Below are 27,749 nucleotides of genomic sequence, written 5' to 3'. Positions count from 1 at the left end.
AATCTTTTTTTATTCTTTTTAAAAAAAGAATTCTTTAAAAAAAAAAGAATAAAATAGAAGTACAACTCAACACAATTAGTGTTACGTTTTATTAGGGAAGAAAATTTTGTCTGTTTTGTTCACCGCTATGTCCCCAGTGCTTAGAACAGTGCCTGGCAAAAAGAGGTTCAATATTTGTTGCATATTTGTTGAATGAATACAACACACAAAAAAACTGAGTATCTTGTATTTATACAAAGCACAAGGATAAGGCAAAAAAAAAAAAAAAAAGTAGAGGAAACCATCCCTTCCAACCTTGTATAACTTATAGGCCAGTAAGCAGAGGCTAAGCCATTTATAAAACATGGCAGAATAGAGTAAGGACAGTTCTTCCCCAGCACAGTGAGAGAGGAAGACAGAGGGAGCAAAGGAGAGCTACGGATTCATTCTAAAGGGGAACACAGGAATGACTTTAAAAGGAAGTAACGTTCATGCAGACTGTGGAATTGGAAAAGGTTGGAGGAATGACAAAGGCTGCGTCAAAGACACACGTTGACCCATTTTGTTTTTAACAGGTATTGCACACAAAACAACAGGTGTTTAAAAGCACAGAGAAAAGAAAGATGGGTCCCACCCAGGGAGGGGTCAGCGATGAGTGAAGTGAACATCATCTGTGAGGAGCGGGGAGAATGGGCCATGGAGGCCTTCAAGGCTGCCTGGGTCACATCTGATATTGAGATTGAGGAGAAATCTAACCTAGAGCTGCTCCGGGTCCTCTCACAAGTCTACCAAGGCAGAGTAAGTTCTCAACTCAAACTGGCATCACCTACACACTTAAGACCGGTTTCTCACAAAGCAAATTTCAGAACACGTGCAGCTTTGCCCTAGGTGCATCCTTGACATGACAAGAACCAATCTGTTTTGCATGGAAGTTACAACACACAGTCTAGAAAAATCATTTCCAAGTGATAACTCCACATCTTGCTCTCATCTAGACATTTCCAACCTTTTGTACCCTAAAGTCTGCCAAATGTTCCTGCAGTTTCCCCAGGCCCCACGTCACCCATCCACCGGTAAAAAAACTTTCCGAAGTTTGTCACCAAATTTGGGAAATCCTACCTGCAAGAATTAAAAATCCAATTACTAAAGCATACTACAAGCAGATAAATACAGGAACACTTACAGATACTGAAGACAGCTCTATAAATCCAGAGGGAAAAGACCTATTCAGAAATGATGGAGCACTTTCTTTCTCTGGGCCTCATCCGCCTGAGCAGTGAAAGGCAGGAACCATTCCTGATGTTTTTGCAGGTACCATCCAGCTGAATGAGTCATCAATCCTGTGAAACTTGCCACCCATGACTAAATGAAGGCTCTGATCCATTCCTTCTGCTCTCATTAGCAATATTGCTGTCTGATTTTGCTCTTCATTCCAGATAACAATGTTCTCTACTTTTCCAGCATATTTGAAGAAAGTTCTGATGCTTAAGTTTAGCTAAATGACAGATGGGTAGGAATGTGCAAAATGACCTTTTTTAAACAATAAAATGGACAAAAAAAAAAAAAAGCCCCCAAAGCAAAGAAAGACACCTGCTTTAAGGATGTCTATCTTGGCCAAACCCAGAGAAAGCACACAAGAGAGCTTCTTCAGGGAAAACAAAATCAAACAAATAAACAAACAAAAAAACAGATCTGCAAATTTTATCCTACTATAAAGCTAAGACTTTCAAGGTCAAGGAGGGCAGCCTATAGGAATAAATGTTTTGACGATAGCATTTGATCCATGTTTCTTGGTTACCTCCATATTTGGAATTTCAAAATCATGGGTTGGAAAACTTCAAAAACAAAAGAATTATGAAATCCTGCCAGTGTATGAAATACTGTCCTATCAGAGATGTTTTTACTGAGGAACTGACAGAGCTTTAGGGTCCCTCCCTTGCAAAGGGCTCCTTGTAAGGTACTGGGAGAGGCCCCAGCAATGTGGTTACCATGTCATATGTTTTAGTAAATTTTGCAAAAGTAAGATATTTTGAAAGCAACCAATTAAGACCGTTGTCTCCTTCCATTCATTATATGCTCCATCAGGCCCCCTTGTGTCAGGTGATGATGGAGTGTGTGGGGGGAGCTACTGCAAGTCCTGCTAAGGAAAGCTGAGCTTGGTTTGCATTTAATGGGCTACATTCTGTGGTCCGTAGCCACGCCCTTATATAGTCAAGTCTTCGCTGCCGTCCTGGTGTAGGAATGGCTTCCAGAAATATTCTACCACCTACCGTGCTGACTCCCACACACCCGCTGTCAGGACATGGAATTGCAAAGTCAGAGGTTCTGCAGAGACCAAACTAGGTCCTCTGGTGCCTGTTCCTAGAAAAACAGAGAGAGTTGAGGAGGAGCAAGGTTTGAAATGTCGGAGTCAGTAGCTGGACTGTGGAAAAACCTTCTAAATCTTCCCGGTCATATATGAAAGACACTTGATGGAGGTTGGCAACAATCTCAAGAAAATACTGGAATCACTTAGTAACAAGTTGTGATGCTAACAGAAACTTTTCCAAACTATTAATAAAAGAAAAGAAAAGAAAAAAAATTGATTAGACATGCTAGCAGAAAGCTTGCATGAGCTTTCTATTCTCTTTACAGAAAAGGAAATGACAAGTCATGGTCATATGAAGAAATAATCCAAGAGTACATTGTCAAAAAAATATAGAAAAAACATCATAAAGACATGTCAGTCATTATATGTATGTGTGTATATATATCTATATATATATAGTTTTTGGATATCAGTGGTACTTATTAGCATTTTTATATGTAATCTGTTGTTATTCATTCTCTCATCCTAAATATATATGCACGGTCATACCTAAATTTCTGTTTTTCCTTTTCCCAAAAATTGTATAAGCTTAAACCCATACAAAACTTGGATTACTCCTTGTGTTCTGGACAATTTATGGTTCATCTCTCTCCATGACTTCATGTGAAAAAAATCTGATGGGTAATTTACAAAACAACTGGTTAATTCATATACAGGGTAATTTACAAAACAACTGTTAATTCATACACAGACATAGAGCAGTGCGAGACAGGGAGAGATTCCTGCCTTTCTGGTTCTGTGACAGATCAATTAAGGACCACTCTGGGAAGAGAGCATTGTCCCTGAGCCCGGGGTTGGGGGTCCATCTCCGGTCGGGGCTGGTGTGGCCGTGCTGGAGGCCAGGAGGGGAAGCCACAGCTCTGTGCCTGGCAAATGCCTGCCTTGATCAGTTTTCCAGGACTGCTACATGCATTGCCCCAAACCTTGCAGCTGACTACGAATTCATTATCTCACAGTTGTCCAGGTTAGAAGTCCAAACTGAGCCTGACTGAGCTACAATCAGGGTGTTGCAGAGTGACATTCTTTGGGTGACTGTGAGGGAACCTCTTCCAGCCCCTAGAGGCTCTCCTACATTCCTTGGGTCCTGGCCCCCTTCCTGCACCTTCGAGATCAGGCTGGACTCCCACCCCTGTGGTCACGGCTCTGAATCTCCTTTCCCTGAGCCCTTCTCCTGCTTCTGAGGACCCTTATGATCACGCTGGGCCCATCAGATCCTCCAGGAAAAATCTCTCTCTCTCTCTCAAAGACTGCAGATTAGCAACCTTAATGCCAAGTGAAATTCTACGAAGTGGTGTCTGTGAGGAGGGAATGATTTCCTTTTTAATCTAAGAAAGCAACCTGAGGACTCAAAGTGACAGTGCACACCACCATCTTTTGTAATCTCCTGCTGCTTTTCATTAAAAACAGAACTTTGAATCCAAGTAGATTAGATTCTAAGAACAAATAGGAAGTTTAATTTGACTGTCAACAATGCAGACCCTCCTTCTTTTCCTCAGGCACCCACAACGCTGGTTTTAATGCAGGTGACAATGTGAATAAATATTACGGGGTACGTATTTGGAATTTTAATTTAGTGAAGCAATTTTCACTAAATGAAATGTTTTCAAAACATCTGTATCTGGTGTGAGTACATTTCACAGTTCCTTGAAGAAAACTGTATGGTTTATCCAGAATTACAGAAATTGAGAGCTAGGAAGACTATCTCAGAGATTATTTGGTCTAGCGCTCCTCAAACCACCTGTGGTTTTTTTTTTTTTTTATGTTTAATCTGTCATTGACTAATGATTGTGTAAACCATAATAAAAATGAATTATTTAGAAATGAAATAATAAAAAAATATGTAAGTTCTATTGTTTATTAGATTCAGCAGACATAAAATTATTCTAGCAAATCACATAAGATGTGTAATACACACTTCTAATTTCTGCGCTTAACTCAGGATAATTGAGTTGGTTCATTGGTCATTACTGGTTCCCAAGCCACACTTGGAATGGTACTGATAAGGTCTCCTTATTTTATAGAAGAGCAACGTGAGAATCATAGTAATTTCTCATTTTTTTGAGCACTGGTTATGTACCCAGCATTGCTCTAGATTGTTCCCATAATTTATTTTATTTAATCTTCAGAAAATCCTTTTTGATAGACACCATACTCATCTTACAGTTGAAAAAAACTGCTGTCTATAAAATATGACACATCTGAAAACATAGTTACAAACCCAGGCACATCCAAATATCTTTCTCCTGTTCCTACCGGATCCTTGAAACACAACCTTCCATAAATGTGTGTTCCTTTCTTCAGCTAATCAAAAGGCTCATGAAAGGAAACATAAATACGCCCTTCATTTCCATTTTTAGAAGGCCAATCTTGGAATTTGCACAGCTTGGAACTGTACCTTGATCTTGCTGATTTTGTGTGTATAAGGCAAACACGGAACATAAGATTAGATGGAGAAAAACGAAAATGGAAAATTATTAGCCCAAGCCTGGGCACATAATGACAACAGTTGTGGATACGGGACCCTGGATCTCCTACACACTGTACACAGCTGTGTTTACATTTTTTCCCTACTAATGTTAATCCCAACAAATTAAAACACTGGGGAGTTTGGGGAGTTTTGTTATTTTTCTCTTTTTTCTAAAGAATGTTTTCCTGGGAACTTCCATGGTAGTAAACATCTATTAAGTACGGTATCTCATTTGGGAAATAATTCATTATTTCTTCCAAAAAAACAGAAACAAACAAATGCAAACATGAAATAAGTAAGACACTAGCTGCGTTGCATTTTTAAAATTTTTGACCATAAAAGTGATTATGGGATCCCTGGGAAGTAATACCCAGATCCTAATGATCAGCCCAGGTGCTGTTTTTGAACAAGGAGCGCTTTCTCTTCTATAAATTGGCCTTCAAAAAAGAAAGAAAACTTTATATTCTACCTCTTTGTCTGCATATGAAAAGCAAACAAGGCACCAGGGCAATTATCTAGACAATTCAAGTAAAAAGTTCTTGAAATGTCTAGTTAATTGCCTCAAACCACTGCTGTATTTGTCTAGGAAGTTGAGAAGTAGACTTGCTTAGTGACTGTTAAGTAATGAGTACAAGCATCTATTATTAATAAGTATTCTATCAATTTTTAAACCTAGTAAACTATGAGTCCATAATACCCTGAAGCCATGAATTCAACTAATTAAATATGTTTAAAGTGGCATTCATTTGTCTTTATTTTGAAAGGAAAAATAACTTGTTAGCAAAGCTTGCAATTTTAATGCAGACTTTGAAAGATTTTTCAAATGCCCTTTGCTTTGTACACACCTGCATTCCTTTGTGTTCTGTTCCTCCTGGTGTTTGGTATTTTCTTTAATATGACTTTTTCCTTCTCTTTTACCTGTTTTAGTATCTACTGTAGTCACTGGTGCCGACTCCAGATAATCAAGAAAAGTCGGTAAAAATCAATTAAAAATTTGCTGCTAATTAGCAAAGGCTCGACTAGCACAGTCCTTCCATAGCTCATCACCGCATTAGGCTGTGTGGTCTTCTCTCCTCTTTGCGGAGAGAAGACCAAACCAATGCAGTAAGGCTTAGTTTGGAGGCTGATCATTTCTGTATTCACAGAGTCACTGACTGTCTGTCTCCTCCATATCAAACTCCCTGCTGGGGAAACAATGGTGAAAAGGTTGTCCTTAACTCATGGAACTGACAGTTATGTTGGTTTGTTTTTTTTTCTAAGAAGCAACTGAATCGTGGGAGAGGGTTAAGGGTCTCCTAAGGACAGCCAATGCAAGCCAGAGGTTTCCTGCAGAAGGAAGTGTGCATGAAAGATCTATGTCAGAAACGAACAGGGAATACTCAAAGAGGTGGAAGGCCTCATCAGTAGCCGGCATGAAAGTACCGAGAACAGAGCCCGGGGCTGGATGCTTCAGGACCCACAGTGCTGCAAGCTCCAGAGAGGTAAGAATGCAGCAGGGCTCCCCAACATCGGGCTCAAGTAGCTAAATGGCAGGGCTGCTCAATAAGATACACAGGAGGAAGAATATATTTGGCAGGAAAAAAAAAATGTTTTTTGTTACATTGAATTGATACAACATTGACTGGCGAAATGTGCAAGACGAGATGCCCAGTAGGCAGTTAGATATAGAGGGCTGGCAGAGGGGGAACATGTAAGAATCAGCAGCAAATGTGATTTTGCTGGAATGAGCACGGATGAGACCACTCCTAATGAAACTATGCAGCATGGGGAGAGAACAGGGCTTAGACAGAATCCTGGATGACAGCGACCTGACATTTATTCAACCTTTGTCTCTGTTACGGCAACAGTGCTATGAAGCGGACCGAACCAGGCTCCACATGCTGTGTGCGCCCAGGCATGCTGTCTGGAGGCTCAAGCCAAGGGCAGTCCCTCCCGTCCGCCTCCCCCACCCCCGTCTCAGCACCAGAGAACCTCCGTGCCAGTCCGTCTCCTCCGGGGCAAAGAACAAAATAAATATCAATGTATGTTAAGGGTTCTCAGGACAGAGGAAAGGGTCACTCTGTACATTCAGCTGTTAAGTCAGTGTAATGTGGGGACATTACTAGGAAGCAGGCTCCACTTTAAGGCACAAAAGAACTTTCTTACTTCTGAGTCCACAGCCCTGAAAGGGCTACATGGCACGCAGTGAGTCCCCCTTACTGGAAGTCCTGTAATTACATCACAGAATGGGATGTCTGTGAGTAGACCAGCAGATCATCTTTAAGGCCCTCATCCTCGCTACGGATAATTGCTATAAATGTTTATGTTCATTATTAAATCAGCTGTGTCCATTCATGTTCATTTGTTCCTCACTCATTCAGAAGAGACACATAAAATTCATTTTACCAAAGTGGCTAGAAAAAGTTCAGATGTTTTTTACCAGTTTACAGTACAGCAAAGTTTTGAAAGGCAAATGTAAGTGTTTTAACAATGCAGTGAATCTTTCTCAGTATTGGTGCCCAAACATACCCTTTCCTCAAGACCCTATGAAAATGAGGTTTCCCTTCCCCTAGAAAAGCTGCACTCTACATCAGGACTTTCCTGTTCACATAAACTGTTTAAGAATTTAAAATAAAGGACCTTAAAGAATCCAGATGAATCTGTAAAGTAACTTTTTATACATCTTCAAGTAGCAAACAGTATATTTAAACAATCACGTACCTAGCATTTCTTTTTTTTTTTTTACTTTTTATTAATTTGACACAGAGAGAGAGAGACAGCGAGAGAGGGAACACAAGCAGGGGGAGCAGGAGACAGAGAAGGAGGCTCCTGGCTGAGCGGGGAGCCCGATGCGGGGCTCGATCCCAGGACCCTGGGACCATGACCTGAGCCGAAGGCAGATGCTTAACGACTGAGCCACCCAGGCGCCCCCCTAGCATTTCTTTTAAATCAGATGAGTCAGAAACGCTAATTTTTAGACTTAATTGCCTTTTACTATTAAAATTGCTACAACAAAGACGTACTGCAGCAATGCCCATCTTCATCACCAAGCTCTTTGTCTTGACTCAGGAATTCCAGCTTCATCTGTGGGCAGCTATGCTCAGTTTCAGGAAGAGCCAGAACTTTGCAAGTAGTAATGGGGAAGAAGGGTAGGTATGAATGTAGAGGGTCAGTTGGGTCTCAGGGATGGTTAGAAAACATGCCTCCTTCACAACATGATGTCAAGAAGCATTTGATCTGGAATCTGAATTTCCTGCTTAGCAGCTCTGTGACCTTGACCAAGTTAATCAAACTCTCTAAACTTCCTTATGTGATAATAGGGCCAAAAATATACCTCACAGGGTTGTTTTCTGGATCAAGTGAACTAATACATATAAAGGACTTCACATAACAAGAAAACATGAACATTCTTTTTTTATTATTGCTATTACTTTATAGTGAGAGAATTTCTACCTTAACGTGTTTTTAAGTGATCTCAATTTCAGATTTTAAACTTGCTCATATGTAAGTTATCAGGGATATATTTACCTTAAAATGGAAATTATAGACTATAGATTTTCAGACCTAAGCTGAATAAAACCACAGAAAATTATCCCAAAATGTTTCCTGCTTATAGATTCTCAAGAATATCTCACTCTTAGGAACATGTTAAGAATGCAAGTGCATGTTATTACATTACTGCATATTTATCAATGACTCTTCTCATAAGAGCATGAAAAATCCCCATAATTTTACTTGCAAAAATATAGAACTCCCTATAATTCTGTCGGCAAATGGGCGGCATGAGTACTCCTCATGCTGAAGTTAGGCAGTGAGTAAAGTTGTTCATACTATGACCAAGAGTGACAAGGTGTAGGTGTTCATTTTGGGCCCAGAATAACAGTGACACCATCACAGAGAGCAGGCATTCTTAATCTCATACATATCATATGATGAAGACCCAAACTCGAATACAGAGGGCACAGCACCCCCGAGTGACCGAATGTGGTCACTGTAGTGGTGGGGGTCCAGGGGAAGAATGCTTTCCCACCACTCCTGACGGTTCCTGCCATGTGGCTAGAGTCCCAGGAGCATATCCCTAGCCTGTCACCACTCCCTTGCTTATTCTCCAAGAAGAGTAACTGGGTTGACACTCAGTGAGTTTGGACTGAAAAGCGGGGCATGCATAATCCTCACCGTCCTGAAGAGAGTTCTCTGCCGCAGGACATGGGAAAGCCCCCCCCAGCCCAACAGTGCTGGGGTCTAAGGCTGGGATTCCACCGGCAGTACAAAAAGGCCCACTTAAAATCACATCCTGCAATCCCACTTTGTACTAGAATCATCTGCCTCGTCCTTTTGCTTACTTCACCGTGGTTTCAAACACCAGGTGGGGAAAGTACTTACTACTCATCAGGTCTCCTTAAACTCAAGCAAGTTCAACATTATTCACTTGATTTCTAAGGAGAAAAACAACTTTGGTTGAGCACCTACTATGTGCCAGACATTATGCCAGATGCGGAAGACATAACTGAAACACGACGCCTGCTCTTTAGAAGGTTAGGGTCTAGGAAGAGAGGGACACAGACACAGCACAGCAGTGTGGCAAGTGCATTACGTGTGACCCTCATGCCAATCACGTGCGCAGTTCCCAGCTAACAGAGGCTGTGAGAGCAGCTCACGCGCGGGCAGCGGCCACAGCTCTAGCTCTCTCCCCCCAGCACAGCAATGCAGGCTACAACGCAATGAAAGGAGCAGGAATAACTATGAAAGAACTCTAACATGAAGAAGACCGTTTGCGAACTACCGTACCCTAGGAGTAACAAATTCCATGAGCTCCCCGACTGCACAGGAAGCCGATGGAACGTCAACGTGCCATCGCAGTAGAGTTCCAACTGTGCTCCTTGTGGGGTTGTTGGTGGTCCTGGGCGGGGGGGATTCTTACAGACCATCAGGGGCCCCAGGCCCGCCAGCAGCACACACCCTGTGCCCACCACCCCACTAGCTCGGCTTTTCCCCGTTTTCCATACAGCGATTCCATGAACGTGATCCCTGGATCCTACCCTCAGACTCTCTGATTTAATTAGTACAACTATGATCTGGGCCGGGAGATTTTTCTAAGTTTCCAGGAGATTCCAACATATAGCAAGTGACACAGCCAATGACACAGAAGAAACTGGAAGGAAGGGACAAAACCAGATTCATTTTTCAAAGAGGTCAGATTGTACTGTGTAGAAGCCTAGATTCTGATATGGCTCTAATAAGCATTTAACATGAAATATGTGTTAAATTCTAAACTATCTGGGCACCTGAGTGGCTCAGTCGGTTAAGAGTCCTGGGATCGAGTTCTCCATCAGGCTCCCTGCCCAGTGGGGAGTCTGCTTCTCCCTCTGCCCCTCCTCCCTGCTTGTGTGCTCTCTTTCTCACTCTCTCTCTTGCAAAAATAAATAAATAAAATCTTTAAAAAGTATATATAAATTCTAAAATATGTATCCAGAGGTGACTGCACAGAGTAGCTTTTAATGTCACATTCCAGCTCTGGTATGCTTGTATACCAACCCAAGTTTTGTTTGCTGGTTTTCCAAGCAATGAAAATGATTAAGGCTCAATTAAAAAAATATATCTGTGTGTGTGTGTGTGTGTGTGTGTGTGTGTATGGTGTGTATATGTAGATTTCATGTATGTGTGTATATATATATATTTACATATGTGTAGATTTTTAACTACATCAGAGCTTTATCAGAGGCGGCTCAGGAACTGGATAAAGAATATGAACAATGACTCAATCACAAGAACAGGATCCAGAGAAGCTCTTACAACCTCAACACAAAAATTCACGGACCTTCTCCTAGTCACTAGCACCACCATTTAGTCCATTTTAGCATCAGTATTAGTATTTGGTGTCCTGATACATGTAGTCTCTGGGCCTCTCTCCACACTCCAGTGACAAATTCCGAGGAGAAGGTTATTAGCGAGCGTGGGCACAGGAGTGTCCACGGATCAATCCGTCATGGCCGGGAGCTGTCCTCAGGCAAGTGCTGAGAGCTGTGTGGGCTCCAGCTTTCCAATATCCCCCGCCCCAATTTTGGTCCTCCACCACGTGCTCGGTGAGCAGTCTGTTCCGCTCACCCGAGAAGGGGAGGAGAGTGTAAGAGACAGGGGGATGTCTCACTGAGAAAACATGGTGTAGGTGGGCCACACCTCAGCAATGGCTAGGACATCCTGAATACAGGGGAAAGGAGACCGACAAATGATGGTCTACAAAGAAATGGACTAATCTATCGAAAAGTGCTGCAGAATAGAATTTGAAATTTGTGCCCCCCGCCCCAGTATCATGTGATGGCCCCTTCTGCACCTGCCCTCCCAACCCTTCCTGGATGAACAAGGCTTGACCCATTTCCAGGGGAATGACTTTGCTTCTCCCCGCATTGGCCAGTGGTGTTGGGACAGTGGGATTTCTGAGTGATTTCCTACAGCATTGCTTCCTCTCTCCCAGGAGGGAGGTGATAACCACCATCCCAGAATTCTCAAATGCCCAAACACAGCTCTAAGCCAGGGAGCAGATGCCCTTCTCCTTGGCACGTCCGCTAAATGCCAGTGGTACCCTCCACTCACCACGGCAACCAAAACACCCCTTGTGTTTCTAAACACCTCTAGGACAGTACTGTCACCTGCAGTTGATACCACTGGGTACATGAAAAGCCTGGTACAGATGCATGACTCCATGCATGAGAATATATTTCTCTTCTCTTTTGTCAGCCTCCCATAAACAATAAATAAGAGATGGTTACTATAAAAAAAAAAAGCGCTGATTCAGAAGAGGCAGTGTAGAATTGTTTTGCAATGAGAAAAATGTGTTTTGCAATTTTGGCTTCTCTTGGGAAATCTAATTTATTGAACTATAAAATGAGAGCAAAAATCGTATGTGCTTTGGAGGATTTCCAGGGAGGATTAAATGAGATAATGCACACAGATAATGTGCACGAACCTCTTGGCATTGTCCCACCATGCTGAGATACGCTCAATGAATGCTGCCAATTGTTATTTTTACTGTTGCTAGTACTGTTGCTCGTAATTCTTAATTACAATACCACATTCAGAAATTATCCTCACGGTGACCTAGAAATGCAAAGTCCAAACATCCCGTGATTCAGCACAGTCTCCAAATGCTGTGGCCACCAGTTTCACAGTCAACACTGCAAATGTTCTGCACGTGCATCTTGAAAGTTTTGGAATAAACTGGAAACCTGTGTGAATCTTAGAAATGTAAGAGACACAGCAAATGGCAAGGGACCTGGCGGAGCACATGCGGAGAGACCTCCAACTTGAGTTCTCTGTTTGCCCAACAATGACAGTCTCTCTCTGTGCCTACCATTTTCTTGTTTGTTTTTCCCTTCTCCTTCTGCAACACCAAAAAAGATTTTTTAAATCTTTCCAGGTAGCACTGCGTGGCTGCTATTCGGGCACCCTGGGAGTGGTTTAATGATAAGGGAAGTCTGACACATTTCCCTCCCAGCCCCTGCAAACAACACGTTAGAAAGATCTTACAGCATTCCTTGTCAACTTTCCCCTTAACCTGCAACGTTGCCTCCTGTGATCCTCCTGAATCACGAGCAGAGGCATAGAAATAAATACATGCCTTTCCAGTCATGTCTCTAGGAACGTGCTCTTTTTCTTTTTTACTTATAACAAAGAAGGGAGGGAAAAAGAGTAGAATAAAGCTTGTTGGGGCGCCTGGGTGGCTCAGATGGTTAAGCGTCTGCCTTCAGCTCAGGTCGCGATCCCAGGGTCCTGCAATGGAGCCCCTCATCCCTGCAGGGAGCCCACTTCTCCCTCTCCCTCTCCCGCTCCCCCTGCTTGTGCTCTCTCGCTCTCTCTGTCAAATAAATAAATGAAATCTTAAAAAAATAAAAGCTTGTCTTAAAAAAAAAAAAAAGCTTGTTATCATGGTTGGTGGGAGCCTTGCACACCAACCTCAGATGCTTCCTTGAAGCCTCAAGGTGCGGAATTTACCATCTTAGAAGTTGGCACTGGAGCTCCTCCTAAAGAAGAAACTTCAAGTTAACCTCGATCAGCTTCTTGGAGGCAGAAAGTGAGGCATGAAGGCAAGAGGTGAAAGGAGACAGTAAAAGGAAGAAACAGCTAACGTGCTCAGCACAGAAAGTTAAAGGGGGGCCTGCGGGTGGGGCCACAGCACGGAAGACAGAGAAGGGGGGGCACAGGTGGGGGCTGAGAAAGCACAACCGGAGGCTACAGTCTGCAGAAATTCAGGTGGATGGAGGCTCATGAAGGGTGTGTGATGAGGCAAAAAGACCCTCTATATTCTAAGTGCTTTCTCAATTCTCCCTTTCTCCACCAAACTGTGAGTGAAGTCTAACACAACCATACAGCCTTGCGAGCTGGGGCTGGGAAGGGAGGCGTTTGGAGGGAGCGTGGCCCCGCTGTAGCTGCTGGTGACGGGCAGCTGTTTGGGCGTCTGGGCGCTGACCTGCCGCGCTCGGAGCGCGGAGGGGCTCCATCGCAGGAGCACCGAGAGACAGCAGAACGACTCAAGGGGGTGGGCATGAGATTAGCCCACCTTTCCCCAAATGCCCAGAGAGGCGACCTCTGCTTCTAGAGGAAGGGCAATGTCTGAGTTACCCAAGTCAACGTCGTTGGCCGCTGAATCGAGTGACAAAAGATAAAAATATCCTTACACCAGCCTTCTTGACACTCACCTCATACTAGCCTTCTGTGCTGGCCGAACAAGCCGGATGTGTTCACCCTCAGGGCCTCTGACTTTGCTATCCCTCCCCCCCTGGAATGTTCTTCCTGGAGAATGGCTCATTCTTGTTATCTAATCTCAGTTGGGCTCCAATGACCTCAGAGAGACCTTCTCAGGCCACCTCTCTAAAGTACCTCCCCTGCCTTGGACCCAGCCAATTCCAATCACCTCATCCTATTTTGTTATTTTCAGAGACCTTACAACCGTCTGCTATTTTTTGGTTTATTAATTGTATGTCCTTGAATCCAAGAGGCCATCAAGTACAAGATGTGGTATTATTTGGTGTATTCTTAACAAAGCAAGATGCTGCCAATTAAACTAAGACACATGTTTTTCTTAACGTTTTGAATTCCGATTATATATTTAATGGGAAGATGTTTTTTAGATCTACTGAGACATTGATTCTTATTATATATCACTCTTTTACAAACACGAATAGGAAGATAAAAATGAGATAGGCTGTTCATTGTCTTGTGGTTAAATACAAAGTCATAGTCATTCTGCCAAAAATGAATGTTCATTATTTTCAATTTCAATGCTCTGTTTCTGGCTTCCTGCAGCAACAATAACTTTTTGCTTTAATGTCAAATGATACTGTAAACTTCTCAAAAAGATTTTAAATGGCAACTAAACTCAACCTGTGGACACATAATGCAACACAATTGGCCACGATATGGACATCTTTTAACAAGTTTGGGCATAAGCAGGAAATGACCAGTACGTCAGATTGCTCTCTGGTCAGTGGTGGGAAACACACCTTTAATGGTGAGTCGCACCTGACTTCCAAATTACTAAAACATGAAACAGAATGTGTATCTTAGAATCAGCACACTAAGCTCATCGATCATATACCATCTTGAAAACGTAAGATCTATGAGAGCAAGAACCCTGCCTATACATCCCAACTGCCTAGAACACGGGAGGTACGCAAAACATGTTTAATTCAAAGAATGAGACGCGTTCTCTCTCCGAGCTAACACTTTACCATCCAGAGTGATGATGCCATGTGGGGTAACAGCTATAAATGCCGTTTCTCTGTCAACTTCACAACAATTGGCATTTCTGGTCTGGTTTGGTAATCGTGCCACAAAGATTTGCTGGCACCAGTGAGAAGAAACGCCATCTAATCTCCTTAGACAGGGACAGTGTCCTAGTGTTTCCTCTAAGTACCCCAGATTGCAGTGAACGGTGAGAACATCTTGGTGATCTACTCTCTGATGAGATAACCTCTAGGCTGAAATTCTCTTTTGCAGAAGCCAGGAAAAGCAGAGATGAAATTGACAAGTGGCACCAGGATGAATCTTTGGATGGACATATCAACCGAGGCTCCTTTGTTTTTTTTAAAGATTATTTATTTATTCATGAGAGACAGAGAGAGAGAGAGAGAGAGAGGCGGAGGGAGAAGCAGACTCCCTGCCGAGCAGGGAGCCCGATGCGGGACTCGATCCCAGGACCCTGGGATCGTGACCTGAGCTGAAGGCAGACGCTTAACGACTGAGCCACCCAGGGACCCAACCGAGGCTCCTTTAAAAACATACTATCACCTTCAGGTTCAAGAAATCTGGAGATCTGAATATCCCCTGCCATGGCAAGCAGGCCAAAGGACAGGAAAATATCAGACATCAAGGCAGTGTTAGATAAAACTCATCCTTTTATCCAACCGCATGATTTAATTCACATCACTTTTTTTTAATGGTTATTTCTTATCATACATTTTATTTCATCTTTATTCGTAGAGAAGAGTATACCCCACCAAATGCAAACCGATCCAAACAACCTGCTTTCATCCAAGAGGCAACCACATAGAGGTTCTTGTGCTTTACCTCCATTTACTGTAATCTAAGACCCAGTGATGTGGCAAACAACTTTTTCTTCTAATTTGTAAACCTCCCCAACCACCCACAGAGGTGACCCGCGCTCTACCTCAGAGCAGTATTTGACCAAAGGCAAATATAAAGCCAGCTTTGCTTTACTGACTACGACCTTGCCCCTTGTTCAACCGTTTCAAGTTTACTCAGAGAGATGTTCGAACAAATACAACCCACTGACCACCATGCCTAAGGAGAGGGTGCTGGCAAAATCAAAATAACTTTTTGAGGAACAAATCACAGCATCTAAATTACTACTTTGACAGAGTAATGGTTCTCACAGATGGAAGAGAGCACAATCATTTATCTTGACTTCACAAGACTCGTCAATTTTTCTTGGTCTTCTCTGAAGAACACAATCATAAATAATTTAGAAAATTATGACTTAGACCTTAAGGGAGACAACTACAACCTGGGAATGGGAACTTTAAAAAAAACAATAGTTGCCTTTGTCTCCTGGGGTAGAATGGAAATCATAAAGCAATTTGTCAGGGAAATTCACTGAGCCTGGTACTACCTCTAATTGATACGAGGCATTCCGATCTTGGACAATTCAACTGCATTCAATTCAGTCAAAATACATCTGCTTAATGGAACTGTAATGGGGTTGAATACTGCATATTACTTATTCTTATGTCAACTTCTTATTTTCTTTGATATTCTCTCTTTGCAGTTTGCTCAAACTGAACAGATCAGGGTTCTAATAAAATTCAATAAAAAACAAGCATCTTTTTTTCAAAAATTCTGCACAAGTAACATAATCTTGACATGGCATATGCAGATGAACCTAAGGTATTACTATAAGAATGTCTTGTTTTTTCCCACTTTGTACAAAGATGAAACAATATGCTTAGCTACTTTCCAACAGCTAGACAAAAAAATGCTCACTGTCTGCACTGTGGGTTCCCTGGAGCCTCTTTTGAAACCTCTTTTCATGGGGCCCGTCCCCTCCTGGTGATTTCTCCCTGGCATCGGCTAGTTGTATCATCTCTTCAATTCTGCTGTTCTCTCATATTCTAACATGAGTAAGGCAGGCTCATGAAACCACTCAACAAGGAAAGGGGTCTAGTGAGCTCCTTACTACAGATACTATACTTCCACACAGCATCATTTTAAAGAATTCTTTATGCCGAGCATTTATGCTTTTGCTGAGACCACTGTCTTCTCATCCAAGCAATGATTAGTCTGACACAGAGGTTTATAAGAGTGCAATTAGCTGATGTGTCAAAGTCAAACATATTTCCTTAAATACCAACATCACCTTTCCATAACGACCTGAAAATAAACCAGGTAAACAATGTGACTGCATACTGTACCATGCAGTGAGTGTATTAGTCAGGGTAAGACCGTTGCCACAGTAACAAAACAACCTTGACCTCTCAGCAGACTAACTCTAAGTCCGTTGCTCATGCACACACAATCCAAAGCAGTCTGGGTAGCTCCACCATCTGGAACTCCAAGGTTGTTGTTGTAGGAGAAGAAGCTGATGCAAGAGACAGACGCCCCCGCCTCTGCCCAGAATTGATCAAGGTCACTTCGACTACTGCCCGTGACCCAGAATTAGTTATGAAGACTCCATAAAGAAATAGCTCATAAAGTAATGCCTACCTTTAGTAGTAACACTCAAGGAGGTTTAATTATTATGTTATTATTATATATAAACATTACAATTTCAATTCACTGTTACTATAGGAACAGAATATCTAAATATTAGCCTTTATTATTATCACCATCTCCATTATTATTACTATCAGCATGGATTAATTTTGAATTCTGGTCATTTTATATTTTCCTAAGTGATAAAAATTGAGTAATAGGCATAAGAATTTTCTTGAAATCGATAACACATCCTAATTGAATAATGAACAAAACACGTAAGTTCTCCAATTTTACCATTTATTAGTGAATTACAACAGGGAAAAAGTGACTGCTTGTAAACAGCATCTTTTCAGTCATTTTCATCACAATGCTTGTGCTACCATCAAATAATGGTGAAACATGAAAATGAAATTTTACTTTAGCTGTCCTTATAACGTCTGCAGTACACATACTTGGGGTCATGCATGGCCACAGACTTTCCAAGAACCTCAAAATGAGGAGATGTGCTGAAATTTCCAGGGAGGAGCATATAGATTTGTACATTCTACAGTATTCTCTAAAACATTTCCTCAAAATCTCCCGGAAGAAGTATTTATTCTGCCCATGACTCTTACACAGTCTCATCTTACAACTATAAGTGAGCTAAAAATACCTAAAATACCTTAGGAAAATCCCTTAGAAGTAATCCTTAGAGGTAAGATAATTTATTTTAGTTTATTGAAAAATGTCAGAAAAAAATGGTTAAAATTTGTCAGATTGTATTTCTTGTCAACAGGATGAACAGAAACAAATACTTTGCCCTTGGTTTTATAATTTTACTTATATGCATATCAAGATCTCTCTGTTGTTAGATTTCACATTCAATCCATTAGTGAGTTTTGTCAGCTCAATCTCCAAAATATAATCTGAATTCATCAACTTTTCACCAACTCTATGGCTTCCGTCCTAAACCAAGGCACCATCACCTCCTGCTTGGAGGAGTGCCACTGACCCCTAAGTATATCCCTACTCTTAACCTACCCTTCTCCACCACCATAATCTATCCCCCTCCCCAACAGCCAAACTGATTTGCTTAAAATCAGTTTGCAACACAGGAACTTTCCACTGCATTTAGAAAAAAATCCAATTTGGCCTCCAAGACCTACCAGATCCGCACGTCTACTTCTAGTCTAGTTCTCGCTCACCATGTGCGTGGGTTTACCATGTTTACAAAGGCTGCTGTAATGCATGGCCTCAAACTTTGTGGCTTACAACAGGGATTTCTCTCTCATAGTTTTTGAGGCCAGAAAGCCAAAAACAAGGCGTTGGCAGGGCCATCGCTCCTTCCAGAAGCTTCTAGGTGCTGCCAGCATTCTTTGGCTCATGGCTGCCTCACTCCATCTCTGCCTCCTTCTTCACATTACTTCTCCTGTTCTGTCTGCATCTTATCTCTGTCTGCCTCTCTCTTATAAGAACTGTGATGGCACTGCGAGTCCACTCTGATGGTCCCAAATAGTCTCCTTCGCTCAAGATCCTCAACATAATCACATCTGCAAAAACCCTCCAGATTAAGACCTGATAGCTTTGGGTGGACCTCGGCTTATCTCTCTGTTCTCCTGACTCAGGGTGTTTGCGCCGTGTTCCCATTGCCTGAGATCCTCCTTCTCCCAACCTTCACAAAACCAATTCCTTGCTATCATTCCAGTCTCACTTCAAATGTTCTAAGAGTTTTTTCTCTACAATCCCACCTAATATCACCACCTATCCACCCCACTCACTGTTACAGCTCTTTGCTTTATTTTACTTGTAACTTTTGGAGACCATCCTGATTATTTATAAGTGTCTTTTACCTTTCCCCACCCCCCGCCCCTAGGAAGCTGGTTCCATGAGAATAGGGCCTTAGCCTTCCCTGGCCATTACCGTATACCCAGGACCTTGAACGCAGTCTAGCACTATGATAAGCACTCAACTGTTTGTTGAACAGATGGAAGATCAAATGGTTGCCAGAGTCCAATAAAATGGCACCAAAGAGGACTTTTTTTTGTTTTGACTAATATATTGAATCTTTATAAATCATGAATAATGAAATAGGAATTCTAAATAATTTCATCAAGATTTTTAGCAGGATTTTATAAGTTAAGGCAGTTTTTAAAAGCTGGAGAAACTTCTGTAAGGAAACTCCTTTGGGGCTATTTCTTAAAAGTCATAACGATGGGTGAAGTTTCAAAGTTCTCACTGTATCTCCAGCTTCCATGCTACAGAGAAGACAGCAGGTTGCTCAAAAACATATGTACGCAGTTGGGGCCGTCTAGTGGACATGGTGGGGATGCTCTAACATATTCAAATGTGGTGGCGTCATCTGTGACAAGTGCTCTAGCTCTCTGCAAATGCCATCTTCATTTAGGACCTTACCGACAGGTTTCGCTACAGGCCTCCTATTTTTAATTCATAGGAACTCATTATTTCTCTTTGAGTTAAATACTAATAATAATCACTAATATCCACTGGGATCTACTATGTCATATAATACACTAGATAAGAGACTATATAAACTAGTCCTATAAAGCATGAATGCAATATCAGGGTTATGAGTTCTATTCTACTGATTAAAAAAACAAACCAAAACAACAGGAACACTAAGGCTCAAAGAGGCTGTGTGACCTCTTGTGTGACAAGGTGCTGAGCCCTAGTATATCCTGCAGCTGGTGTCTATGCAGCTCATCCACCAGGGACATGATGGGATCAAACTGAAGATACCGAGCAGACACCAGAACGGTACCTCTTACTAATATGGCCCCATGTTAGGCTAGACAGCTGCACAAATCACTCTGCGCTCACTCCTTGTTTCACCTAATAAATCTCCGACAACCACAGGCATTACTGTAACATTCATTATTCCTATCACCCACAAATGAAATATACAGGAAACATCAAAGAAGCAACTACAGTTCTTCAGCGTTTTGCTTTCGTCCCTTTGCAAATACAAACCCAGCTGTGTGTATATGAATGTGTGTTCAGAAGTTACACACACACAGACACACATGTATGCTCATACACATGCAGTATCATCTTTGGAGTACTATGTACCAGATAACTGCTGTCAAAAATCCATAATGATTACACACATTAAACACTAGCCTTAGTTTTTTTTTTTTTTCAAGATTTTATTTATTTGAGAGAGAGAGAGCATGAGCATGGGGGGAGGCAGAGGGAGAGGGAGAATCCCAAGCAGACTCTGAACCAAGCAGGGAGCCCTACACAGTACTCCCCATGATCCCAGGACCCTGAGATCATGACTTGAGCCGAAGTCAGACACTCAACCGAGACACCCAGGTACCCCCTTAGTTTTGTTTTCAGACGCTAAGCATCTCTAAGGAAATACATCCCATTTATCATAGTTAGAACATCTTAAGTATACTATTAAAATAGATTGTGTTGGATTAGAAAACTTCTCACATATATGAAATGTAATTCTAAACTGGGATAATAAAGCCTCATAAAAAGCCCAATTAATTTAAGTGCTACAACTCCAGGGACACTGGCTGTGGAGTCACACCATGGCCTTGACCATCTGAAGGCACCCAGTCCCCAGGACAGACTGATCCATCCATTTATGAAGCATCTCCAGGCCATATGCCAAAGTTCCGAGAACCCTCACTCGGTGTCCTTAAGAAGCTCACAGTCAGTAATTTGATTAAAATCAGTATCTTAATTAAGAATACTTTGGTTTCAAGCAGCAACGTAGCTTGTGTAAAAAGAGGAACTTGGGGCAGACACAAAGAGTCTCCTGAAACCCAAAGCAGCATGTTGACTCAGGCCTCACGAGGGGCTGAAACCATAACTCAACGTCAGAAACAGATCTGCTCGCTGCATCCGCAGCCCCCCACCCCCACTGGGCTAGGCCGCTGCAGCCTCCTTCCTCTTTTCTGATTGGCTTTCTGCACTTCTAAATGCACAGAAAGGCATCAGTCACTCCTCAGTTGAGCATTCAGTGACCTCATTTCTCAGTAGAGTGTTTGAGCCCAAATTCAAGCTTTCTACAAGGGGGTATCTGGTCGACCTGGCTGAGTCAAGCATCTGTGTCCATGCCCAATGTCCTAAGGCCAGTGGGTCAGGGCAGGGGATGCACCGGCCTCTTAGCAGGGACTGTGGTTAATCTCTCAGAGAAGGGCCATGAGTGAAGAGGAAAACCAACCACTATGCCTCTTATATTAATAATCAGACAACCTCATTTTGATGGCATAATATCCCTAAAGCACTTAGTATAATCCCTTGAACTAGTAAGTCCTAAATAAACAGCAGTGACAATTTTCAAGGTTTTTTGCATCCCATGGTGTTAGGTGTTAGGGGAGAGTATGCCCAGAGACCTAGGGAGCCCAATACGGTGACTCCCACCTCAGCTGCGAGGGCCCCAGAAAGGCTTGTGAGTGGAGCTGGAGAAGGACGAGCAATTACACAGGTAATGAAGGAAGTGTGTGTCCCAAGCTGGGGGGAGGGAGTATTCCAGAATGCTATGGCATAAATAAAATCCCAGAGGAGAGACAGAGCATGCTCTTTTCCAGAAACTCCAAGTGATTTCATGCGCCAGAAGCTCAGAGCGCACCTGTGTGCAAAGGCAGGCTGAAAGGAGGCTGGAGGGGCCTGAAACCAGAACCTAAGCCCTACTCAGAAGGCTGTTCTATTAGGCGGCATTGAAGAATCTTGGAAAGGGGGGTACCTGATCAGACGCCCACCTGTTCCTTATAGTGTGAGGACTACGGATTAGCTGACAGCGGGGTGGGAGTGAGGATCTCAGGGAACAGGAGCTCCATTCACCGTTCATACAGATACCCAAGGGAAGGCTACTTTAGGAAAGGCTGGGGTGAGTTTAGGTCTGTGCTCAGTGAATTTGCGGCACCTGAAAGACAGTTATGAGCTGTCTATAGGGAAATGAAGGTAAGGATCATGCTCAAGAGAGAGGTCTAGGAAGTGGGTGGAGGGAGAATGAGAAGACATATAAAACACATGCACCAGGAGTTGTGGGACATCGGACATGGAGGCATCCGCTCTCAGGAAGGCTGGGAAGGGCTCCCAGCAGAAGGTCAGGTAACACAGGATTTGAGCGGGAAGGAGCAGAAGGGGGTCTCCAGGTAGACCGGTGCAATGGGGTGCAGAAGGGAAGAGAGGCATCCCCAAGAAAGGGGAGTGTAAATGCAGAGGTGAGTCTGTGAGCCTTATCTTTGGAATCTGAGAAAGGAGGTGATATATCAGGCACCACTGAGCTCATCAGTATCCAGGGAAAGACCTATAATTGTCTGCATGATTCAGTCTTTAGAGAATGGACAGCCAAGAGGGCTAAGGTTATATAGGAGTTAATGATTGAGCTACTGTCCTATAACTATTCTGTAGAAACAAAAACAGAACATCTCTAAAATCCTGTTTGCAGGCTACCAGTTAAGCATGACAGATTGAGCAAACATCTTTACCTTCCCTTCCTCAAAAAATCCACGAAACATCACCTCCCAGTGTCAAAAGAAAATAATGTCTAAAATTGACAGATCTAGAAGATGCAAAGATAAAACAAAACAAATGCCAAGTAAAGCAAAACACCAGTGTCCTCTGGGAATTAGGACTAGAAGGACCACCATTCATTATTATAAACCCAGAGAGACATCTGTTTGGTGTTTCAACTACAGACATGTATTACTCTGTCAAAAATACACATTTTATGAATTACAACATCAACACCATGAGAATGAGATTCAGGTTGCATGTAACTTTTCACAAATACACCTTCTCCGGTAATAAATCACATGAGAGGTGTGCTCATGTCTTACTAAATCTATGTCAACATGTGCTCTGCTGGGTGCATTCACCCCTACCAACACTTATCTATCAGCACTTTTATGCTTTATTGCAGATAAAATAGAATTATCCTGCCTGCCAAACCAAGTCCTTTTAAGAAACACTCAAAAGCATTCGGGTCAAGTCCCTAAAAGACTTTACACTCATATTTCACTTACAAACACCATACAATTTAGAACAAAAAGGGGCTTTGAGTGAAAGCAATCCAACGTCCTCATTTTGCATCTGGAGAGGAAGCACGGAACGAGAGGATCTGCTAGAGGTCACACAAGGATGCAGGGTCCTGCCTGTCCATTCTTCCTTCCACTGACCCCGCATTTCTCAAGCTCTGGTCTATTGAACACTAGGCCCGTTATACCAAATGGCTGTGCAAAATATTAACACCATTGTCAGTACTGAGAGCATTTAAAAATTTGTCTGTTGTTTAGAATTTCAGTAACAAAGAGGGATCTTTGAACAGTGAATACAGAATCCATCTAAATGCACACAATGCTCCAGAACTCTCTTTATGACATGGCCATGGATAAGAAAGATTCACCCCTTGCCCTCCTGCAGCTGGAGCAGGAGATGGGGGAGTTAGACCAAAAGTGTAAGGAAGCGTGGTGATCAACACTACAACACTTCACAGGAACTGGACCATTTTGCAAAATCCTCAAATCACAAATATGCCTCCAGATACAAAGTTTCCAGCACACTTTCTAGAGAGTCCAAGTACAGCTTACTTGGTCAATTTTATCATTAGTTCAAGACAAAGTTAGAACACTTCCGGAAGTACTGAACCCCCTCAGCATTCCATCCTTGTTCCAGCCGATTTGGAAGACGTCACTTAGTTGCTTTAGACCACCCACCGTGGCTGGCTGGCGGGGGTGGGAGGGTGTCCCTGGCCGCCCCTGCTGGCTGACTTTCACATCACAAATACCCTGATGATAGACCGTGATCTTCCATTGTACCTCCAATTATTCTGCTAGCGATGCACATCACCTCTTTGTGCCTTCTCGCTTACTGGATGTGGGAAGTCTCTGCGATTCTGCCCTTCTTAGGAGGCCAATTTAATGCCACCTCCAGCTGCCTTCTCTGCAGAACCCCACCCTCCCTCCCCACACCTACCCCGCCCAGAGCTAGAGTGTCCCCTCTGCAGGGAGATCCCGGGGTTTTGCCCACTGCTGTGCATAAGCCTGTTTCCCCAGAAGAAACTGAGCTCCTGAAAGCAAGAAGCCATGCCACTCACCTTGCATCTTGCATTTAGCCAATTCTTGCTAGAGTGTGGGCATCGCATCCCACATGCTGGCCTATGTTACAGAGACGAAACTTTTCTTATTAAGAATAAATGATACAAATCTGTACATGTGATAGCTAATGTACTGCAATAACTCTATGTGTTAAAGAACAGTGAAGTGGTGTACATTACCCCTAAAACGGTATTTACAGAATCGAGAAAAAATTAACAGATTCCAATTTAAACCTTAACTCTTTTTTTCATTAAAAAATAAATCTACTTTTAGGAAAACCCAATGAGGAAATCCACATTTACAAAGCAGTTATTTTAGATAGAGATTTACATGACAAGAGGCATCACCATAAAGCTCTTTTAAAATGCAAAATCCTAAAAATAGTAAATAAATAGCAAAATCCCTGGTTAAACTGATTTTGTTTTGCAGCTTTTAAAATACTTTGATTCTCTCACTGGGTTAGAAAAGTTTTTAGGTTTCCTCCCAGCCCCATGTGTATTACCAACAATGCATCTGGGTCTACGAGGGATACAGACTTACACGTATGTACTTTTAAATTCTTCTACTATTTGATTAGAGAGCAGCCAGCACTCCTGCAGCTTAACCCTGTGAGCTAATTGCTACTAAACATGTGGTCAGCAAACGGGGGCGGGGGGATGTCACGAGGAGCCCGTGAGATGCAGACCCTGAGGCTCACCACCAGCTCATCACCGACACCCCGAATCAGCAGCATCTGCACTTCAGCATGATCCGCAGGTAGCCCTACGCACAATCCGCTCTGAGAAGCACGACTGGCTCACGTGCCTTTCCTTCTTTGTGGTCGGGATGTGTCACCTTGAAATAAAGTAACTAAATAGCTCTAGTATGAAACATGCAATAGAGTTATGCCATGCCTTCTACCGCACTTTGAATTTTTTCAGAATATGTTTAAATGCCTGTGGTCCCCATCCATTCTTCCATCACCTGCTCTAACAACACTAGAGAATCATACTGAGGGCTGGTGACCGAGTGTAGGACAGCCGCTTCCTCCTGCAGGGATCTGACCTCAGAGCGCATTATACAGTGAGGAGAGAAGAAATATAACCAGCAATGCACGTAGCTGAGAAGTCAAACGGGACAATAACGGGGAGAAGGGGAGCACCAGATGCCCCAGGAGAAATTACTACCTGTTAAGTGTTGACACAGCAAGTTTGTATGGGTCCAACCTGAACCAGAAATGAGCTGTGAGGACAGCCATATCCAATCACAAACACTGGGGACTAAAGACGGGCAGCAACGTGACGTGTAGAAGCTGCTGCTTTCGCCTGGACAAAGGATAATCCGGTGGTTTTCACCTGAAACCACAACTTCGCATACAATGACATAATTGGAATCAACTGCTCCTTGCCTTGGTTCATGAAGAAAACTCTCTTCCCTGAAAACGGGCGTTGGCACCACATGCAGTGACAAAGCTTTGGGCCCTTGCCATGTCATAATAAATAACATTCCCCGAACCAAAAAAGCAAACGAAGTATCAGCATAGACAACTGCTCAGGCTGGTGTGCAAATTAAATCCTAATTAAACCATTTGAATATCAGAACAAATATAGCCCCAAATTGTAATGCCAATTAACATTTTGTTTATCAGTCATTACCATAAAACAAAGAGCAAATATAACCATGTTATTTTAATAAGGTCATAATTAGGCTAAATTGCGCTAGCAAAAAATGCAAAGACTCACAGCAAGATTCATATGCCAGGATTTCAGTAGAGATGACATAAAGAGATTGAGCTCACTTACAACCCGTGAGCGCAGCAAAAATTCTGGAACCTCAATAATCCTCTGGGTCGAAAAATAAGGAAACACAGGAACGTTAGCCCTCTTTTTCTTTCCTAACCTCTATGGACGGAGTCCTCCAGGACTGTTAACACCTTGGACAGGTTCTCTTTCTTCCCATTGGAGCCTCACCCTTTGGGGCAGAGAACTCCAACACCAGCGGCTCTCTGGAGACCAAGTCCACATTTCTAATTGCATCCCCCTCTGCATATGGCAACTCAGACAACACATCCAAACCAAGCATTCCTACCCTCTAATTTCCCTACTATTGTTAATGTTCTAGCCCTTTCCCGGTAATCCAAGCATTTGGAATTCTCTTTTGTGGAACCGAACCCAATGTGTTGCAAACTCTATTTATTGATTTTACTGCTGAAATACCTCCTTTCCTGGGACACCTGGGTGGCTCAGGCAGTTGGGCGTCTGCCTTTGGCTCAGGTCATGATCCTGGAGCCCTGGGACGGAGCCCTAGGTCGGGCTCCCTGCTCAGTGGGGAGCCTGCTTCTCCCTCTGCCTCTCCCCCGCTCCACCTCATGTTCTCTCTCTCTCTGACACATAAATAAATAAATAAACCTTAAAAAAAAAAAAAGAAAAGAAATACCTCCTTCCCTTTCTATTCCCATAGCTAATAGCCACTTGTAGGCTTTGGTGATGTCTCACCTGGGCTACGTTAATAGCCTCCTACCCGGTCCTCATCCATTTGAATGTGGCTGCCCAGGAGCAAAGGGCCCCCATGGCTTGGCCCCACCGGAACCTTGTTTGCTTCTCTTCCTTGCCTCCACGGACACGGCTGCTCCCTGATGCTCCTCCTTGTTATGCAATGTGCCTTCTTCCTAGAGATGCCCCTACACCTCTGCTTGCTCTAGTTTCCCCCCCTATAAGGCTCTCCCCAGACTTAGCTTTTGAAAAGGTTCTCACCTACAGTGGGTTGAATGGGGAGCCCTCCCCAAAAGATATGTCTACACTTTCATTTCAAACACTTGTGAATGTTACCTTACGTGGCAAAAGATGTGAGGAACTCTGGGATCTTGAGAAGAGTCTTCCACGATTAAGCCCATGAGTCCTACCTACAATCTCAAGTATCCTTAAGCAAGGGCCAGCTGACCACAGAAGAGGAGAAGGCAACGTGACCACGGGAGCACAGACTGCAGCAACGTGGCCAAAGCTAAGGAAAGCCAACAGCCAATAGAAGGTGAGGGACAGATCTTCCCCTAGAGTCTCTGCAGGGTATGTAGCCCTGCTAACACCTCGATTTTGGACTTCTGACCTCCCGAACTGCTAAAGAATAAATCTCTGTTGTTTTAAGCCACCAAGCCTTGTGTAATTGCCTATACATATCTATGTAAAACATTGTCATACACCTGGGTATGTGGGTACGTATGAACATACACATAATATATCTATCCTTAGCCGATGTCATTGCTTTTTTAAATCTCCATCTTATTTACCCAGCATCATACTTTACTAACAGACACCCAGCACATAATCATCAAATAAATCAATGAGTTTTCAAGTCTTTTTTTTTTTATATTTTATTTGTTTATTTGACAGAGAGAGAGACACAGCGAGAGCAGGAACACAAGCAGGGGCAGAGGCAGAGGGAGAAGCAGACTCCCCGCCGAGCAGGGAGCCCGATGCGGGGCTCGATCCCAGGACCCCGGGACGATGACCTGAGCCGAAGGCAGACGCCTGAAGACTGAGCCACCCGGGCGCCCCAAAAGGTCTGCTATATTTTTATACATAATTTTTTTGACAGAAAGCTGTAACTTCCTCTTTGGTCTGAGGAACACCTCCAGATCAGGAATTGTTTGCTGGGGCTATTTTAGAAAATTATTGATTAGATAATAAGATTTATACTAAAATATCTATGTGTAGCCTCCACA

The 27,749-nt window shown here is 42.9% G+C and overlaps 1 protein-coding gene across 2 annotated transcripts in view; it reads right to left on the bottom strand.

Annotated features, from left to right (window-relative positions):
• The window catches only part of PDGFD (platelet derived growth factor D), a 228,385-nt gene that overhangs the window by 178,522 nt on the left and 22,114 nt on the right, over nucleotides 1-27,749 (bottom strand). The gene's annotated exons all lie outside the window — the stretch shown is intronic.

The sequence above is a fragment of the Eumetopias jubatus genome, unplaced genomic scaffold (genome assembly GCF_037043125.1).
Source record: "Eumetopias jubatus isolate StellerSeaLion01/CBP00866 unplaced genomic scaffold, mEumJub1_p1.0 scaffold_13, whole genome shotgun sequence".
In the NCBI taxonomy this organism is placed as follows: Eukaryota; Metazoa; Chordata; class Mammalia; order Carnivora; family Otariidae; genus Eumetopias; species Eumetopias jubatus.
Note: the sequence above shows the minus strand (reverse complement) of the source record. Positions and strands in the feature narration are given on the sequence as shown.